The following is a 6,652-nucleotide window of genomic DNA, read 5'->3' on the forward strand; positions in this document are numbered from 1 at the left end:
TTCTTGGCATTGAAAACTATTACCTTGGCCTCTCTCACTTTCTTTCTAGCTTCCTAGTCAAATAGTTGCTTATTGTGGTTCCAATAACCACATGATCCAACTCGAAAACAACTTCCTAGCATTGAAAACTATTACCTTGGCCTCTCTCACTTGCTTTCTAGCTTCCTAGTCATATCATTGCTTGATAATGCTAAACCATGTGACTATTAAATGGGAATTCAAACAAACTTGGATTGACAAAGGAACACTTGCGTTGGATTTCGGTATTAAAATGCTTCACTCTTTGCATGTAAAATTTGAATTAAAGACAATGAAGTCTTTGTACCATGCCAAACATATTATCAATGCTGATCTCAAAGAAAATTAATACCAAGAAGAACACAAGTATGTCCTAGCTTTCCTTTGTGCCTTCATTATTATCCTCTATCTCTTTTGTACCTATTTATGTGATGCACCTAACAAAATATGCTTTGATATGAAGAATGTGCTCATGCAATCATGATTACAAGGAAATGCAAAAGGAATGAATGCCATGCAATTATGCAAGCAATGTAACAAAGAAACAGATGGATGTAGTGAGAAGATTTGTGTCTAGCTGCCAATGCACTATGCAATATGCAAACATAGTTCCTTAATTAAGCTGGAATTCATAACCTCACCTCTCATTTCTCATTGAAGAAAAAATGCTTGGAGTCCTCTACCCGCCAAAAACTCATAATCACTTAAGAAAAATTTGATCCTCATGTTGTTCACCAAGAAAAAAACCATCTCACAATTGAAGGATTCCTACATGACCCTCAAACTCACCCAACTACCTTTCCATCTCATGCTAGGGTTTCTACTTTTTTGAAGAATATTCCAACTCTCATTTGTGCAAAGACCACTATGTGCACAATGATATGTGATCTCTCATGTGCATGAGCAACTAGAATTTACTACAATAGCTGCAAAGGGCCTCATACTATGCAAATACTCAATGATGGTGCGATAAGTACATCAACTCAATCCATGTCATGTAAGTAAATGAAAGAAAATAGGAGATAACCTCAAAGTGTAGTGTATTTGACAAGTGCAATGTGAGGTGATCATGAACCCATAATCCCAGTGGTGTGCAAAGATACTAGCAAGAAGCTATACTTGATTTAGGATATCTAGTACCTATAGTTCAAGTCTATTATAATCTATCCAAGAAAGCATCATGTTCGACCAAGATGATCAAGCATTCAAGCACAAGAGATCCAAAACAATGACAAAACAATCCTTGGTGCGCAGATCGGACGCTGTATGCTCGCGTAGTGAATGCCGGAAGGTCCCCAAGAACAATGAACTCTACTTTTTGCACAAGTTACAAGGTAAAAAAACATGAACGACAAGAGCAAGAGACCAATTGGGTGCAATCTCTCCCCATGCCTTGTGTATGCGCTTCACAAAGCATGTATTTTATGTATATTTCATCTTCATGCTCAATAATAGCCCAATTTACAAAAATATATCAAGCTTTTAGCTTTTGAGTTTGCTTTAACACAAAAATAGGAATAAAGCTAATGGATAGTGCCCAAAGAGTCTGGCACGCCCAATACAATGTCCAAATAGAAATAACATAACCGTGCGCCCATGCGCATACAAAATAATAATAAATAATCGATGCCTCAATAAATAGACATGACAAAATATAGGCGTGGCGCCTATCAAAATATAATCCATAGATCGAATACTCGCTATCCTCCAATGCTTTCCATAGATCGAATACTCGCTATCAAAATATAATCCATAGATCGAATACTCGCTATCAAAATATAATCCATAGATCGAATACTCGCTATCCATACATCAAACTGAAGCATTCACAATCGTTAGTAAAATAATACAATTATACCAACAAAAGTGAATACCTAGCAGTCTTCTACTACATAAATAAATCAACTTGTTAGAAATAAATCCTAACCTTAATTTATTACGAGTGCGCACTCTAACCTCATAAACGTTTATTAATTTAATATGCATTTTGCGGAATCACCTGCTATGGAATCACCCATGTACACACTAAATTAATGAAACGCCCGAAAAGGACAGGCGTCCCCATCAACTTCTCGCACAAAGAATCCACTTTGTGTATGAGCCCCGGTCATCAAAGTTAAAGTTTACGGAATCCACCGTAAAACCTCACGGAATCCACCGTGGCACGGCTTTCTTCAGAAGTTTGGTTAATGGTAATGCAAGTAATGAAAAATTACGTACAAACTTCCTATAGAAACTAGCAAGACCAAGGAATGAGCGTAACTCATGCACGTTTTTAGATACAGGCCAATTCAATATTGCATCAATTTTCTTAGGATCAACTTTAATTCCATTAGATGATACAATATGACCTAAATACTCAATTTCTATTTTAAAGAATTCACTTTTTTCAGGATTTGCATACAGTTGATTTTCTTTCAATAACTAAAAAACCAATGACAAATGCTCATAATGCTCTTTCTCATTTTGACTAAACACCAAAATATCATCAAAGAAGACAATTACACAATATTGATATTTCAGAAATATACGGTTCATCATTCTACTAAACGTAGCAGGTGCATTAGTCAATCCAAATGGCATCACTAAAAATTCGTAATGACCAAACTGTGTTCTAAATGCAGTCTTGAATATGTCAGACTTATCTAGTCTCACCTGATGATAACCAGACTTAAGGTCTATTTTACTAAATATAGCAGATCCTTGCAGTTTGTCTATAAGGTCATCAACTCTAGGAATAGGATACCTATTCTTTACAGTGATCTTATTTAAAGCTCAATAGTCAATGCACATACGATAGGTATTATTCTTTTTCTTGACTAACAGAACAGGTGCACCGAATGGAGAACTGCTAGGTCTAATCAATCCTCTATTTAGTAATTCCTCAACTTGACTCTAGATTTCTTTTTATTCTATCTGGTTGTGCTTATATGGGGCTTTGCAAGGTGGTTGTGTGCCAGGGATCAAATCTATCTTATGGTCTTCTGGACGTGAAGGAGGTAAACCAGGTGGTAGGTCTTTGGCAAAACAATCCTTAAAATATGCAAGAAACTCTTTATGCCTAGGGTGCATATGATTTTCTTTTACTTGTAATTCATTCACCCAAATAAGATAAGATTTACTACTCTTGCGTAATGCATGTTTAGCTTGAGTATGCGAAAGCAGTGGAAAAACATTAGATGCATGCATACCATATAATGTAATAGATTTTCCTTGAAAATTAATATTCATTGTGTGTGTGGAATAGTCTATATCTGGGTTATGCTGGTGACGCCAAGGCATACCTAAAATAATGTCACTCGACTGTAATGGAATAACTAATAGATTTCTTCTTTCAGTGTACTGACCAATTTGAATCTCTAAGTCTTGCACTTCCTGTGTACCATTATACCTAGTGCCTAAGAATGCAGCTTTTATGCGATAATGCATAGGTACAGTCTGTAATTTCAATTCTTTTACTAATTTTGCTGAAATAAAATCATGAGTACTACCGTCATCATGCAAAATAGTCTTTTCCTTTCCATGCACCAAACATTTCATAGTCAGTAATGAATGTGGAATAGGCATACCTGGTAAAGTATCTGAAGTAGTAGTAGTGTCGTCCTCATCTTCAGTGAAATCAGGCATATCTTCATGTTCGTCTTTGTCCATTGCTCCAAGGTAGTTGATATGGGCAGTGGCTTCTTTGAATGACAATTTGCTACTAGATGTCCAGGTTGGTGGCATTTATAGCATACTATTGGCTTGGCTTTGGTTACATTGTTTGCAATGGCGGGAAGTCTAGGTACATTAGAATTTGGCTGTGGAATAGGCTTAGGGTTTTGATTGACATTGGATGGTAATGCAGATGGTTTTGCCCAATTTTTGCGGAAAGATGATGAAGAGAAACGACCTGGATTAAATCTTCTAAAATTGGAATTGAATTGTTTAGATCCATAGTTACCATTGGCTTGAAATTGCTGTGGACGTCTGTCTCTGCCTCGTAGCTTATCTTCAGTGTCGTGAGCTAGTGAAATGGCGTCTTCAAGGGTAGCAGGCTCGAACATGTTAACTTCAGTGTAGTAATGCCCAAGGAGTCCAGACATATACTTGCGCTTGTGTGTCGCTTCTGGTACGTCTTCAAGCATGCGTAGCTGGAGAATACAAGGCATCCCATTGCTGGAAAAGACGTACCAGAAGCACCACAATTTCATGAGAAAGCTATTAAGCTTGTGTGTCATCCTGCAAAACTAAAAAGACCTTTCTCACTCAAAATCAAATTAGCGGGATGAGCATAGCTCAAGTTCGGGAATACAAGGCTTATGTGTTTTTGGGTATAGCTTTCTCAATCTTCGGAAAATCTGCGATTTATCCTTCTTTATATGTTGAAAATGCTTCAGCAAACTTGCATACGGGTAGAGTACCTTCCAACGAACAACTTTGCAGTTCGGAGTTTCTGCGCAGAGCCCTTCTAGGAGTTTTGAGCACAAGTCAATTCTGACTCCAGTTGACTAGTCTGACTTGCAGAGTTGCAGGCTTATGTGACTTGCAAAGTTGCAGACTTGCAGAACTTAGTCGATTTATGGAACTTGCAGAACTTGATCAGAAAATACTTGCAGAACTTGATTTTGTTGGGTGTGACGTGGAGTTTGTGACTTGTAGAAGTAATTTGCCTTAGTTGACTTAAGGAAGTAAGAAGCTTTAGTGCTTCTGGTCGACGTCGATTTGGAGGACAAGAGGATGTCCACGGCACGATTTTCAGCCTTCAGAACAGCCCGCCATCCTCTCCACGATTTGATTTTTTTTATAAGGCTTAAGTCAATTAACTAAATCTTTTGAAACTTTGAGGTTTAAGCTTTTTAGCTATGGAAAAGATGAAGCTTATCTCTGGTTGTCCACGACTTGATGAAGGAGATGAAAGAGTGGTCCTCCGCCTCTGTAGCCCGGTCCTTCGCGATCTAATGACAGAAACAAGGGTTCTTGATCGCCAGAAGTCTGCCTGTATCGACGGTTCGCGACGAGATTGACCGTAGAGCTCAATCGTTCCAGGAGCTCCGCCTTCGCACGAGATGGATAGCGATTGGAAGCTCTTGATCTCAGCTCCGCTCTGATACCACTGGTGCGCAGATCGGACGTTGTATGCTCGCATAGTGAATGCCGAAAGGTCCCCAAGAACAATGAACTCTACTTTTTTCACAAGTTACAAGGTAAAAAAACATGAACGACAAGAGCAAGAGACCAATTGGGTGCAATCTCCCCCCACGCCTTGTGTGTGCACTTCACAAAGCATGTATTTTATGTATATTTCATCTTCATGCTCAATAATATCCCAATTTACAAAAATATATCAAGCTTTTAGCTTTTGAGTTTGCTTTAACACAAAAATAGGAATAAAGCTAATGGACGGTGCCCAAAGAGTCTGGGATGCCCAATACAATGTCCAAATAGAAATAACATAACCGTGCGCCCATGTGCATACAAAATAATAATAAATAATCGATGCCTTAATAAATAGGCATGACAAAATATAGGCGTGGCGCCTATCAAAATATAATCCATAGATGGAATACTCGCTATCCTCCAATGCTTTCCTCCGCCACTGCTACTATCTCTACACATCAACTGAAGCATTCACAATCGTTAGTAAAATAATACAATTAAACCGACAAAAGTGAATACCTAGCAGTCTTCTGCTACATAAATAAATCAACTGGTTAGAAATAAATCCTAACCTTAATTTATTACGAGTGCTCACTCTAACCTCATAAATGTTTATTAATTTAATATGCATTTTGCGGAATCACCCGCTATGGAATCACCCATGTACACACTAAATTAATGAAACGCCCGAAAAGGACAGGCGTCCCCATCAACTTCTCGCACAAAGAATCCACTTTGTGTATGAGCCTCGGCCATCAAAGTTAAAGTTTACGAAATCCACCGTAAAACCTCACGGAATCCACCGTGGCACAGAATCCACCGTGAAATATGCCTCCTGGCATCAATCCTAGCCTAAGAAAACATAAAATATTCTGCTAGAAAACCAAAAGACAAATAATCATGCAACCAGCCAAGTATAAAAAGTCCTACCTATATGAGATGCAATAGTAAGGATTCTCACTAGTGCAAAAACACATGACAATGGATTGGAATGTGTTAGCAGATTGGTTTTCATCTTATGCTTGTATTACCAAGACTAAAAACATAGATGTTATTGTGAAAGAGAAAAGAAAAAGGGAATAGGATAATGCAAGTACTTCTAAGATAGTGACTCCTAGAAATTTGGATTAGCCTAGGGCTTCTACTAGGCCTACTCTAGAGCATGTGATGAAAGATTTGTCTCAAGAGAAAAAGTAGAATGTAAAGAAAAGGTAAAAATAGCTAGGGTACAAACTACAATTGGATATTGAGACTACAACTGATTTGAAGGATGTACTTGAAGAGTGCATCTTAAATAGTGGGGTTCAATTTAGGATTTGAGAAGTACTTTAAATTACAAAAAGAGGATTTCATGAATAAATTATTAATATAATTCAGAGAATGACACTTGGGAAACCAACAAATACCATGGTTCATAAAGATGAAGAGCCTGGTTTGTATGTTATGATACATGTGTTGTTTTAGAGATTATTGATACTATAAATATTAATATGGT

The sequence above is a fragment of the Lygodium microphyllum genome, chromosome 21, assembly GCF_053477565.2.
Source record: "Lygodium microphyllum isolate KBCC chromosome 21, Lygodium_microphyllum_v1.1.10, whole genome shotgun sequence".
Lineage (NCBI taxonomy): Eukaryota > Viridiplantae > Streptophyta > Polypodiopsida > Schizaeales > Lygodiaceae > Lygodium > Lygodium microphyllum.